This window comes from Rutidosis leptorrhynchoides, chromosome 1, assembly GCF_046630445.1.
Source record: "Rutidosis leptorrhynchoides isolate AG116_Rl617_1_P2 chromosome 1, CSIRO_AGI_Rlap_v1, whole genome shotgun sequence".
NCBI classification, from domain to species: Eukaryota; Viridiplantae; Streptophyta; class Magnoliopsida; order Asterales; family Asteraceae; genus Rutidosis; species Rutidosis leptorrhynchoides.
In genome coordinates, this window is record NC_092333.1 from 495889986 (window position 1) to 495905071 (window position 15086).

Below are 15086 nucleotides of genomic sequence, written 5' to 3' on the forward strand. Positions count from 1 at the left end.
TTATCTATATCTTATAATTTGATATGATTTTGAAGATAGACTCATTTCACTTTCATTACAACAGAGTATATACAGTAATTACAAGAACATCATAATGAAAGATGAAATAAGCAAAAGATACAATTTGAGCACTAGAGGGCTATCTATCTTTATCTTTATTTAATTCCTCTTCAGATAGCTCCTCTTGTTTGATTTTCAAGGCTTCAGGAAATAGGATAGGTATATCAGCAGGATCAAATACAGGGATATGAGGAGGTAGAATGATGCGATCTCTTCTTTGTGGGCCTTCACCAGTAGATTTCTTCCTTTAGGTTTTTGAGAAGGTACTTCTTCTACGTTTACTACTGGTGCATTCCCAAATTTTGTAGCTTTGTTGAAGAGGTCTTGGAGTTCTGGCTTCAATGCCTTTTTAATACCACTTTCAGCTTTACCAATGAAGTATTCCAATATCTCCATCCATTCACTGAATCCTAAGGATCGTAACTCATCATAATTTATCCTTTCTTGGACATTATTCTCCCTGCTAACATTGAAAGCTCTTTTTGAGCCTCTGTGCACTTTGATGATCTTGCTGGGATTTGATCTTCTATTCATCATATCACCATACCTGCTCCTATAATAATGATCAGATAGTTCAATGGTTCGGGCAGTTTCTATAGGAGCAATAGCAGGTGCTTTCTCAGCAGCTTCTAGTTCATCAAGGGCCTTATCCTGTTCCTTGACAATGGCTTTAGCTAATTTGAGGGACTCAGCCTCTAGCTTTCTATCAGCAGCCAATTTGTCTTCTATTTGCCGAAGCCTTATCCTCTCAGCGAGTTCAGCATCAGCAGCCTCCCTTTTTTGCCTTTCAGCTTCTAAGCCCAACAGATAATCATTGGCAGTAATTTTCAGGGACTTTGTTGTTTCAATCATCTTTCTACCCTCTTCAGTTCTAAGGGCAACACGATACTCCCTTAGATCCATACCCAGCTGGCGAGCCTCTTGAAATTGAGCTTTCTCCTCATCAGTAGAGAGCCTTTGACCACTGTTATTTAAGTATACACCAATTTCAATGCCATAAGTCAAGGCAGTGATGTAGAATGGCTGATCAAGAGGATGATGCAGCAATCTAACTTGGCGTATCCTTTCATTAATAGCTGCTTGTCTTTGCTCAAGCAATTCTGGTATAGTGATCTCCAGCCTGTAAGCGTCTCTTTTATCTGGATTCATTCTAAATAGATCTGGCACACCATTGGCAACTGAATCATCTTCCCAAGTTCTGTGCTTACCATGACTTTTTGGGAAAGATGGAGGATACATGATTGATTCACCTATGCTAGATGAACTCACTGGAAACTGATTAACACGATTATCCTGTGTTCTATTAAAATAAGTGAGGGTCCGGGGAGAGATAGGTGATTGAACAAATAAGTGATCTCCACTACCCCAGACGGTAACGTCAGCAGGATTAACAGTAACATCATCTTGATTAGCACCCAGCACATCCACCTTTGCTGGGTCTTCAACACTTGTTTCACCCAGCAGCACACTACTGGCTGGGTCTTCATTCACAACACTCCTTACTGTGTCTTTAGTACCAGCTGACTGATTAGTATCAGCTGGCACAACTGCCTCAGTATCTTCATCAGCTGCCTCAAATAGGGGTCCTTTCCTTAGGGGCTGGTTGTCCCTAGGAGCAGATTTCACTAGGGATGGTATCGGGTCGGGTTTGGGTCGAGTTTAGGTAATCCCGGACCCGAACCCAATTAAGAAACCCCGCCCCAAACCCGGCCCGAAACTCGTCGGGTCCCCATTTACTTACATACTATCGGGTTTCGGGTTTCCCCACGGGTAATCGGGTATACTCGATTAGTGATTCTATATCTATTTTTCAATAAGTTACCAAATCAAAATATCGAAAAATAACTTAACTACTTCATGTTTAAAGTATTATAAAATATCACATACAAAAAGTTGATTGATAAGTTTCTAAAATACTCAAATACATTAAGATATATAAAATCACATCTCAAAAACTTGTTGTATATGATAATATCGAATAAAATTATACTCGTTTTCAAAACAAATAATATAAATCTTTCATGCACTAACAATATAATACTAATACTAAAATTTTACATAAAAATTATTATTAAAATTTCTCGGATCGGGTATACGGGTATGTGGGTCGGGTATACGGGTCGGGTAAATGGGTTTTTATCTAAAACCATACCCGAACCTGGAAATTTTTTTGTAACCATCCCCATACCCGGCCCATGACCCGACGGACTCGGGTCAAACCCGACCCAATTAGAACGGGTTTCGGGTTTCCCCATCGGGTACGGGTCATTTTGCCATCCCTAGATTTCACCCTTTGTTTGTCAATTGTCTTGGGTTCAGCTGGTGGTTCTTGTGTTGACACTGGTTCTTGTGGTGGCAGAAAGGGAACAATAGCAAGATGCTCCCTCTGAACATCAACATCTGCTGACTGTTGTTGTGTAGCTGGCTGAGTAGACCATACTGGTCGAGAAGATGAGCTGGTTTCTAACATTGCATCTAGCCATTTCATAAATACATCAGCTCTAACTCCTCCTGACTCAGTAGAAGCTAAATAGTCTTTCATCTCTTCAGGAGTCATCTTCTTTATTCTATCTGCTCGCTCAGCATACAGCTTGGCTTTCTTTTTATCATACTTGATCATGAACTTAGCATTTCTTTTCAAGGTAGCCCTTTTATATTCTTCAATGCTGATCAGATCATCATCAATTTCACGCTTATCAGGAGTGAGGGTTCGCCTACGCTCCATTTTAAGTCTTTTTAGAGCAGCATAGGCCCCAAACTTAGCGTTGAAAGCAGCATCTAATTCCTGCTGTCTCTTCTGATGTCTCTCTATTTTTCTTTTCAATTTACGTTCAATGGTTTGAGAGACAGCAAAAGATTCAGTAACAGCTAATTCAGAAACGTCACTGGGCTTATTGCCAGAACCAATATCATCCACTGATGTGGCAGACACACTAGGTTGAGATTCACCAGCTGCCTGTACACCAGCTTCAGTATGAGCATTACTGGGCTTAGTGCCAGTACCATCACCACCATCATCACCATCTCTCCTTTGCTGTTTAGGAGCCTTTTCATGCTCATGCTCCCCCTCAGATTATTTTCTCTTCTTGGACTTCTTTCTAGACTTCTTCTCCCCCTTTTTTTCATCAGCAGGGGCAGAAGGGTGAGCAGGGGAGACCTGTGCATCAAGGTCACTATCTGACTGAGGAATAGAGAAAGCAAAATTGTTCTAGTCAGCATTAGCAGGAGAAAGATGGGCACCAGGAGCTACACCATATTGTCTTAGGCAGAGATTGGAAGTTCGAACTTCATTTCTAGCAACACCCATGGCCATATTTTGGACATCAGCCCTAACACCAGCTTGAAGATCAGCCATGCGTTGCATTACCTCCACCATTTAAACATAAGCTGAGGCAGGAATCATAGTAGCCATTTGCTGTTCCTGCGAATCCAATCTCTCTTCTAACACCCTATTTTCTTCATTAAGGAAAAGAATTCTGCGATTAGCAGCATCCAAATCAGCTTGAAGACGGGCAATATCCTCAGTATACTCATTGTGCGAGATGATTCACTTCTTTAAATCCTCCTCCTCTTCATGTTGTTTGACAATGGCTTTCACCGCAAGATCTGCAAAGGCACACACTTGTTTGAGCTTGTTCTCAACAGTAGAAGTGGTAACCTCCCCAGCTGTGGGTACTGCTTCGGATACTCTATCAACAATAGCAGAACGAATGGTGTTTTGTAGATTCGGTGTAACTTCAGCTAATGTCTTATAGAAAGCCAAAGTGGAGATGGCAGCCACCTCATCAGCATTAAACTTAGTATAGCTGGTTGAGGGGCAATCACTAGCAGCTAACACAGGAGTACCTCCGTGGGGTGGTGGAGGTGGAAGGTCAGAGTCTGACTCATCACCATGATCACCATCATTTTTACCTTCACCCGAAGGTTTAGAACCACTGGTATCCTTGTCAGCATCATTATCAGCATCATCAGTGAGATCCACTAGTTTATCTTTGAAGCCAGTCACATTATCATGAATGACTGGCTCTTCCTTACCAGTACCTTTATCAGCATCACCATCAAATGAAGAAGATGATGAGGAAGAAGCTGATGAATTAGAAGGTACTGGCGAATCAGGAAGTTGTTGCATGATATATTTACCAGTAGTGGGATCTCTGATGAACTTGAGAGGCCTCCATGTACCAGGCCATGGAGAAGCAGCTGGAGCCATACCAAAATAGTGATAGTATGGCTGCTCATTGATCTGTTCTAAAGTGGCCAGCCTCTCATATACCTCTTCTCTTGCTGGTCGATCAAGCTGAGACAGCATTTCAGTCAGCTCTTTCCTAGGTAGTTTACTGGCTGACACCAGAGCACTTTGGGGATCAATAGTTAGCTGATTCACCAGCAAGGCAACTCTGGGAGTGATGGATGCTCCCCTATAGATGAAGTTAGGTACAACTTCATCAGGATCTGGTACCTGGCACACATATGGCTGCTGCTCAGCAGAAGCAGTAGCCTGAGACGAATCAGTAGTGGCAGTAGCAGATGTACCATCATCCATAATGGGTTTCGTAGAACCAGTAGCAGCAGTAGGTGACTGTGCAATAGGTGAAGAATGAAATGTCCCGTTCTTATTGATTAAAAACGTTCCATATTAATTGATTTCGTTGCGAGGTTTTGACCTCTATATGAGACGTTTTTCAAAGACTGCATTCATTTTAAAACAAACCATAACCTTTATTTCATCAATAAAGGTTTAAAAAAACTTTACGTAGATTATCAAATAATGATAATCTAAAATATCCTGTTTACACACGACCATTACATAATGGTTTACAATACAAATATGTTACAACGAAATAAGTTTCTTGAATGCAGTTTTTACACAATAACATACAAGCATGGACTCCAAATCTCGTCCTTATTTAAGTATGCGATAGCGGAAGCTCTTAATAATCACCTGAGAATAAACATGCTTAAAACGTTAACAAAAATGTTGGTGAGTTATAGGTTTAACCTATATATATCAAATCGTAACAATAGACCACAAGATTTCATATTTCAATATACATCCCATACATAGAGATAAAAATCATTCATATGGTGAACACCTGGTAACCAACATTAACAAGATGCATATATAAGAATATCCCCATCATTCCGGGATCCTCCTTCGGACATGATATAAATTTCGAAGTACTATAGCATCCGGTACTTTGGATGGGGCTTGTTGGGCCCGATAGATCTATCTTTAGGATTCGTGTCAATTAGGGTTTCTGTTCCCTAATTCTTAGATTACCAGACTTAATAAAAAGGGGCATATTCGATTTCAATAATTCAACCATAGAATGTACTTTCACGTACTTGTGTCTATTTTGTAAATCATTTATAAAACCTGCATGTATTCTCATCCCAAAAATATTAGATTTTAAAAGTGGGACTATAACTCACTTTCACCAAATATCACTTCCTCGAGAATTTGACATAGCCACGGGTTGATTCACAAACCTATAACAATATATACATATATCAAAATATGATCGAAATATATTCACAATATTTTCTTTATTACGTGTTGATGATTTTTAGTTGTCCAGTTAGCGGTCCGATGTTAGAAGTCCACAATTGATCGTACATGAATAATTTAATATATATATCTTGAATCAATCCACGACCCAGTGTATACATATCTCAGTATTGATCACAACTCAAACTATATATATTTTGGAATCAACCTCAACCCTGTATAGCTAACTCCAACATTCACATATAGAGTGTCTATGGTTGTTCCGAAATATATATAGATGTGTCGACATGATAGGTTGAAACATTGTATACGTGTCTATGGTATCTCAAGATTACATAATATACAATACAAGTTAATTAAGTTATGGTTGGAATAGATTTGTTACCATTTTTCACGTAGCTAAAATGAGTAGTTTTTACCAATTTTGTTTTGCTCGCCATTTCTTCGTTTCGAATCCGTTTTGAGTGATTTAAGCGGCCACGGTTTCGTATTGAACTTGAATTTATGAAACTAAACAGAAAAGATATAGGTTTATAGTCAGAAATACAAGTTACAAGTCGTTTTTGAAAGAGGTAGTCATTTCCGTCGAAAGAACGACATCTTGATGACTGTTTTGAAAAACATACTTTCACTTTGAGTTTAACCATGATTTTTGGATATGATTTCATGTTCATAAGAAAAATAATTTTCCCAGAAGTATAGTTTTTAAATCAAAGTTTTTCATAGTTTTTAATTATCCAAACCAAAACAGCCCCCGGTTGTAACTACGACGGCGTAAATCCGATTTTATGGTGTTTATCGTGTTTCCGGGGTTTAAATCATTAAGTTAGCATATCATATAGATATAGAACATGTGTTTATTTGATTTTAAAAGTGTAGTTAGAAGGATTAACTTTATTTGCGAACAAGTTTAGAATTAACTAAACTATGTTCTAGTGATTACAAGTTTACCACTTCGAATATGATAGCTTTTCATGTATGAATCGAATGATGTTATGAACATCATTACAACCTTAAGTTCCTTGGATAAACCTACTAGAAAATAAAAAAATGGATCTAGCTTCAATGGATCCTTGGATGGCTCGAAGTTCTTGAAGCAGAATCATGACACGAAAACAAGTTCAAGTAAGATCATCACTCGAAATAAGATTGTTATAGTTATAGAAATTGAACCAAAGTTTGAATATGAGTATTACCTTATATTAGAAAGATATATTACTGTAAATAAGAAAGATTTCTTGAGGTTGGATGATCACTCTACAAGATTGGAAGTAAGCTAGCAAACTTGGAAGTATTCTTGATTTTATGAAACTAGAACTTGTAGAATTTATGAAGAACACTTAGAACTTGAAGATAGAACTTGAGAGAGATCAATTAGATGAAGAAAATTGAAGAATGAAAGTGTTTGTAGGTGTTTTTGGTCGTTGGTGTATGGATTAGATATAAAGGATATGTAATTTTGTTTTCATGTAAATAAGTCATGAATGATTACTCATATTTTTGTAATTTTATGAGATATTTCATGCTAGTTGCCAAATGATGGTTCCTACATGTGTTAGGTGACTCACATGGTCTGCTAAGAGCTGATCATTGGAGTGTATATACCAATAGTACATACATCTAAAAGCTGTGTATTGTACGAGTACGAATACGGGTGCATACGAGTAGAATTGTTGATGAAACTGAACGAGGATGTAATTGTAAGCATTTTTGTTAATTAGAAGTATTTTGATAAGTGTCTTGAAGTCTTTCAAAAGTGTATGAATACATATTAAAACACTACATGTATATACATTTTAACTGAGTCGTTAAGTCATCGTTAGTCGTTACATGTAAGTGTTGTTTTGAAACCTTTAGGTTAACGATCTTGTTAAATGTTGTTAACCCAATGTTTATAATATCAAATGAGATTTTAAATTATTATATTATCATGATATTATGATGTATGAATATCTCTTAATATGATATATATACATTAATTGTCGTTACAACGATAATCGTTACATATATGTCTCGTTTCAAAATCATTAAGTTAGTAGTCTTGCTTTTACATATGTAGTTCATTGTTAATATACTTAATGATATGTTTACTTATCATAATATCATGTTAACTATATATATATCCATATATATATGTCATCATATAGTTTTTACAAGTTTTAACGTTCGTGAATCACCGGTCAACTTGGGTGGTCAATTGTCTATATGAAACCTATTTCAATTAATCAAGTCTTAAAAAGTTTGATTGCTTAACATGTTGGAAACATTTAATCATGTAAATATCAATTTCATTTAATATATCAAAACATGGAAAAGTTCGGGTCACTACAGTACCTACCCGTTAAATAAATTTCGTCCCGAAATTTTAAGCTGTTGAAGATGTTGACGAATCTTCTGGAAATAGATGCGGGTATTTCTTCTTCATCTGATCTTCACGCTCCCAGGTGAACTCGGGTCCTCTACGAGCATTCCATCGAACCTTAACAATTGGTATCTTGTTTTGCTTAAGTCTTTTAACCTCACGATCCATTATTTAGACGGGTTCTTCGATGAATTGAAGTTTTTCGTTGATTTGGATTTCATCTAACGGAATAGTGAGATCTTATTTAGCAAAACATTTCTTCAAATTCGAGACATGGAAAGTGTTATGTACAGCCGCGAGTTGTTGAGGTAACTCAAGTCGGTAAGCTACTGGTCCGACACGATCAATAATCTTGAATGGTCCAATATACCTTGGATTTAATTTCCCTCGTTTACCAAATTGAACAACGCCTTTCCAAGGTGAAAATTTAAGCATGACCATCTCTCCAATTTCAAATTCTATATCTTTTCTTTTAATGTCAGCGTAGCTCTTTTGTCGACTTTGGGCGGTTTTCAACCGTTGTTGAATTTGGATGATCTTCTCGGTAGTTTCTTGTATAATCTCCGGACCCGTAATCTGTCTATCCCCCACTTCACTCCAACAAATTGGAGACCTGCACTTTCTACCATAAAGTGATTCAAACGGCGCCATCTCAATGCTTGAATGGTAGCTGTTGTTGTAGGAAAATTCTGCTAACGGTAGATGTCGATCCCAACTGTTTCCGAAATCAATAACACATGCTCGTAGCATGTCTTCAAGTGTTTGTATCGTCCTTTCGCTCTACCCATCAGTTTGTGGATGATAGGCAGTACTCATGTCTAGACATGTTCCTAATGCTTGCTGTAATGTCTGCCAGAATCTTGAAATAAATCTGCCATCCCTATCAGAGATAATAGAGATTGGTATTCCATGTCTGGAGACGACTTTCTTCAAATACAGTCGTGCTAACTTCTCCATCTTGTCATCTTCTCTTATTGGCAGGAAGTGTGCTGATTTGGTTAGATGATCAACTATTACCCAAATAGTATCAAAACCACTTGCAGTCCTTGGCAATTTAGTGATGAAATCCATGGTAATGTTTTCCCATTTCCATTCTGGGATTTCGGGTTGTTGAAGTAGACCTGATGGTTTCTGATGCTCAGCTTTGACCTTAGAACACGTCAAACATTCTCCTACGTATTTAGCAACATTGGCTTTCATACCCGGCCACCAAAAATGTTTCTTGAGATCCTTGTACATCTTCCCCGTTCCAGGATGTATTGAGTATCTGGTTTTATGAGCTTCTCTAAGTACCATTTCTTTCATATCTCCAAATTTATGTACCCAAATCCTTTCAGCCCTATACCGGGTTCCGTCTTCTCGAATATTAAGATGCTTCTCCAATCCTTTGGGTATTTCATCCTTTAAATTTCCCTCTTTTAAAACTCCTTGTTGCGCCTCCTTTATTTGAGTAGTAAGGTTATTGTGAATCATTATAATCATAGATTTTACTCGAATGGCTTCTCTGTCCTTCCTGCTCAAGGCGTCGGCTACCACATTTGCCTTCCCCGGGTGGTAACGAATCTCAAAGTCGTAATCATTCAATAATTCAATCCACCTACGCTGCCTCATATTCAGTTGTTTCTGATTAAATATGTGTGGAAGACTTTTGTGGTCGGTATATATAATACTTTTGACCCCATATAAGTAGTGCCTCCAAGTCTTTAAAGCAAAAACAACCGCGCCTAATTCCAAATCATGCGTAATCTTCAATTGTCTAGACGCATAAGAAATCACCTTCGTTCGTTGCATTAATACACAACCGAGACCTTGCTTTGATGCGTCACAATAAATCACAAAATCATCATTCCCTTCAGGCAATGACAATATAGGTGCCGTAGTTAGCTTTTTCTTCAATAACTGAAACGCTTTCTCTTGTTCATCCTTCCATTCAAATTTCTCCCCTTTATGCGTTAATGCAGTCAAGGGTTTTGCTATTCTGGAAAAGTCTTGGATGAACCTTCTGTAGTAACCAGCTAGTCCTAAAAACTGGCGTATGTGTTTCGGAGTTTTCGGAGTTTCCCACTTTTCAACAGTTTCTATCTTTGACGGATCCACCTTAATACCTTCTTTGTTCACTATGTGACCGAGGAATTGAACTTCTTCCAACCAAAATGCACACTTTGAAAACTTAGCTTACAATTCTTCCTTCCTCAATACTTCTAACACCTTTCTCAAATGTTCACCGTGTTCTTGGTCATTCTTTGAGTAAATAAGTATGTCATCAATGAAAACAATGACAAACTTGTCAAGGTATGGTCCACACACTCGGTTCATAAGGTCCATGAACACAGCTGGTGCATTAGTTAAACCAAATGGCATGACCATAAACTCGTAATGACCGTAACGTGTTCTGAAAGTAGTCTTTGGAATATCATCTTCTTTCACCCGCATTTGATGATACCCAGAACGTAAGTCAATCTTTGAATAAATAGACGAGCCTTGTAGTTGATCAAATAAGTCGTCGATTCTCGGTAGTGGGTAGCGGTTCTTGATGGTAAGTTTGTTCAACTCTCGGTAGTCGATACACAACCTGAATGTACCATCTTTCTTCTTGACAAACAAAACAGGAGCTCCCCACGGTGATGTGCTTGGTCGAATGAAACCACGCTCTAAAATTTCTTGTAATTGGCTTTGCAGTTCTTTCATCTCGTTGGGCACGAGTCTGTAAGGAGCACGAGCTATTGGTGCAGCTCCTGGTACAAGATCTATCTGAAATTCAACGGATCGATGTGGGGGTAATCCCGGTAATTCTTTCGGAAATACATCGGGAAATTCTTTTGCGACGGGAACATCATTGATGCTCTTTTCTTCAGTTTGTACTTTCTCAACGTGTGCTAGAACAGCATAGCAACCTTTTCTTATTAGTTTTTGTGCCTTCAAATTACTAATAAGATGTAGCTTCGTGTTGCCCTTTTCTCCGTACACCATTAAGGGTTTTCCTTTTTCTCGTATAATGCGAATTGCATTTTTGAAACAAACGATCTCTGCTTTCACTTCTTTCAACCAGTCCATACCGATTATCACATCAAAACTCCCTAACTCTACCGGTATCAAGTCAATCTTATATATTTCGCTAACCAGTTTAATTTCTCGATTCCGACATATATTATCTGCTGAAATTAATTTACCATTTGCTAATTCGAGTAAAAATTTACTATCCAAAGGCGTCAATGGACAACTTAATTTAGCACAAAAATCTCTACTCATATAGCTTCTATCCGCACCCGAATCAAATAAAACGTAAGCAGATTTATTGTCAATAAGAAACGTACCCGTAACAAGCTCCGGGTCTTCCTGTGCCTCTACCGCATTAATATTGAAAACTCTTCCACGGCCTTGTCCATTCGTGTTCTCCTGGTTCGGACAATTTCTAATAATGTGGCCCGGTTTTCCACATTTATAACAAACTACATTGGCATAACTTGCTCCGACACTGCTTGCTCCGCCATTAGTCATTCCGACACCATTTGTTCCTTTCGTTCTGTTAACCCCTGGTTCGTAGACCTCACACTTCGTCGCGCTATGACCATTTCTTTTACACTTATTGCAAAATTTGGTGCAGAACCCCGAGTGATACTTTTCACACCTTTGGCATAGCTGCTTCTGATTGTTGTTGTTGTTGCAGTTATTATTGTTGTTGGGATGATTGTTGTAGTTGCTGCTGCTGTTGTTGTTGTTGTTGTTGTTGTTGTTGTTGTTGTTGTTGTTGTTGTTGTTGTTGTTGTTGTTGTTGTTGTTGTTGTTGGGCCGTTTGTTGTAGTTGTGATTGATGTTGCGATTGTTGGGATAGTTGTTGTGATTATTGTTGTAATTGCTGTTGTTGTTTTATTGGTGATTCTTATCACCGTTTTCCTCCCACTTTCTTTTGACTTGCTTCACATTGGCCTCTTCAGCAGTCTGTTCTTTAATTCTTTCTTCAATCTGGTTCACTAGTTTGTGAGCCATTCTACATGCCTGTTGTATGGAGGCGGGCTCGTGTGAACTTATATCTTCTTGGATTCTTTCCGGTAATCCTTTCACAAACGCATCGATCTTCTCTTCCTCATCTTCGAACGCTCTCGGACACAATAGGCATAATTCTGTGAATCGTCTTTCGTACGTGGTAATATCAAATCCTTGGGTTCGTAACCCTCTAAGTTCGGTCTTGAGCTTATTGACCTCGGTTCTGGGACGGTACTTCTCGTTCATCAAGTGCTTGAATGCTGACCACAGTAGTGCGTAAGCATCATCTTGTCCCACTTGCTCTAGATAGGTATTCCACCATGTTAACGCAGAACCTGTGAAGGTATTCGTAGCGTACTTCACTTTGTCCTCTTCAGTACACTTACTTATGGCAAACACCGATTCGACCTTCTCGGTCCACCGTTTCAATCCGATCGGTCCTTCGGTTCCATCAAATTCCAAAGGTTTGCAGGCAGTGAATTCTTTGTAGGTGCATCCTACACGATTTCCTGTACTGCTAGATCCAAGGTTATTGTTGGTATGTAGCGCAGCCTGTACTGCGGCTATGTTTGAAGCAAGAAAGGCACGAAATTCCTCTTTGCTCATATTCTAAGTGTGTCGAGTAGTCGGTGCCATTTCCTTCAAAATAGTCAAATGAAACGAGTTAATCATATAGAATATCAAGAGTAGTCAATAGTATTTCGTAGCATAATATGAACTTATTTATAAAAGCTCTTTCTTCATATTAGCGTTTTATACTCTTTAATTCGGGTAGTACCTACCCATTAAGTTCATACTTAGTAGCTAACATACCATTTCAACTACTACAATTCTATATGAAAAACTAATCACAAAAACAAAAAAAAAACAAAAATATGTCATATTCAAGCCTTTATACAATAACTTGCAAACTTACAATACCGCTATTTTACATATAGCATGAAATATAGCACATAAAACTTTGATACAAAGTAGTTGCGAAGATAATTCTAGTTAATAAATAAGGCGTTCAGCAAAGGCAATAAAGACACGTAATTCATACATCCAGAAACAAGTCATGCATTCTGGTTTTACTAATACCACTTCCCATCCTTGGTTTTGTGGAACATAACCGTTGTGACCGATAGTAAGACAATGTGTTGTAACGTCGTCAAAAGGATGAAGGTTACGTAATGACCAACAGTCTCGTAATAACCTAAAAACCTCATTTCTTACCCCAATTACCGACTCCGTCACTTGTGGGAACGTTTTGTTTAATAGTTGTAGCCCGATGTTCTTGTTCTCACTTTGGTGAGAAGCGAACATTACTAACCCGTAAGCATAACATGCTTCTTTATGTTGCATGTTAGCCGCTTTTTCTAAATCACGAAGTCCTATATTCGGATATATTGAGTCAAAATAATTTCTTAACCCGTTGCGTAAAATAGCATTTGGGTTCCCCGCAATATATGCGTCAAAGTAAACACATCGTAACTTATGGATTTTCTAATGTGATATCCCCTATCTTTTGAATGAAAGCCTTTTATAAACCAAGGCATTCTTGGAACGTTCTTCGAATGTCTTACAAACTGATCTCGCCTTAAATAGTTGTGCCAAGGAATTCTGACCGACTCTAGACAAGATTTCATCAATCATGTCTCCGGGTAGGTCTCTTAAAATATTGAGTTGTCTATTCATTTTGTGTTTTTATACTGTAAAATAGACAAGAGTTAGATTCATAAAAAAATACTTATTAATACAAGCAATTTTTACATATATCATAAAGCATAAGCACACTATATTACATATATTACACCACATGAATACAACTATCTTATTCCGACTCGTTCGTTTCTTCTTCTTCGGTTTTGGTTCGTTTTGCCAAGTTTCTAGGGATATATGATGTTCCCCTAATACGAGCCGTCGTTTTCCACATTGGTTTAGAAAAACCTGGTGGTTTAGAGGTTCCCGGGTTATTGTCACAACTTAAGCAATACGGGTGTTGACGATACATATAAAGTTCATCGGGTTTGGAATCAAATTTCTCTATTTTTTTGCCCTTTCCCTTATTGTTCTCTTTTGCCTTATTAAATTGTGTTGGGGTAATTTCTATAACATCATCGGAATCCTTGTCGGGATCCGATTCATCAGAGAATTGGTAATCCTCCCAATACTTTGCTTCCTTGGCGGAAACACCATTGACCATAATTAACTTTGGTCGGTTGGTTGAGGCTTTTCTTCTACTTAACCGTTTTATTATTTTCCCCACTGGTTCTATTTCTTCTTCCGGTTCTGATTCTTCTTCCGGTTCCGATTCTTCTTCCGGTTCCGACTCTTCTTCTGGTTCCTCTTCGAGAACTTGTGAATCAGTCCACGAATCATTCCAATTTACATTTGACTCTTTATTATTATTAGGTGAGTCAATGGGACTTGTTCTAGAGGTAGACATCTATCACATAATATCAAACACGTTAAGAGATTAATATATCACATAATATTCACATGTTAAAAATATATAGTTTCCAACAAAATTTGTTAAGCAATCATTTTTCAAGTAAACACGGTCGAAGTCCAGACTCACTAATGCATCCTAACAAACTCGATAAGACACACTAATGCAAAATTCTGGTTCTCTAAGACCAATGCTCTGATACCAACTGAAATGTCCCGTTCTTATTGATTAAAAACGTTCCATATTAATTGATTTTGTTGCGAGGTTTTGACCTCTATATGAGACGTTTTTCAAAAACTGCATTCATTTTAAAACAAACCATAACTTTTATTTCATAAATAAAGGTTTAAAAAAACTTTACGTAGATTATCAAATAATGATAATCTAAAATATCCTGTTTACACAAGTCCATTACATAATGGTTTACAATACAAATATGTTACAACGAAATAAGTTTCTTGAATGCAGTTTTTACACAATAACATACAAGCATAGACTCCAAATCTCGTCCTTATTTAAGTATGCGACAACGGAAGCTCTTAATAATCACCTGAGAATAAACATGCTTAAAACATCAACAAAAATGTTGGTGAGTTATAGGTTTAACCTATATATATCAAATCGTAACAATAGACTACAAGATTTCATATTTCAATATACATCCCATACATAGAGATAAAAATCATTCATATGGTGAACACCTGGTAATCGACATTAACAAGATGCATATATAAGAATAT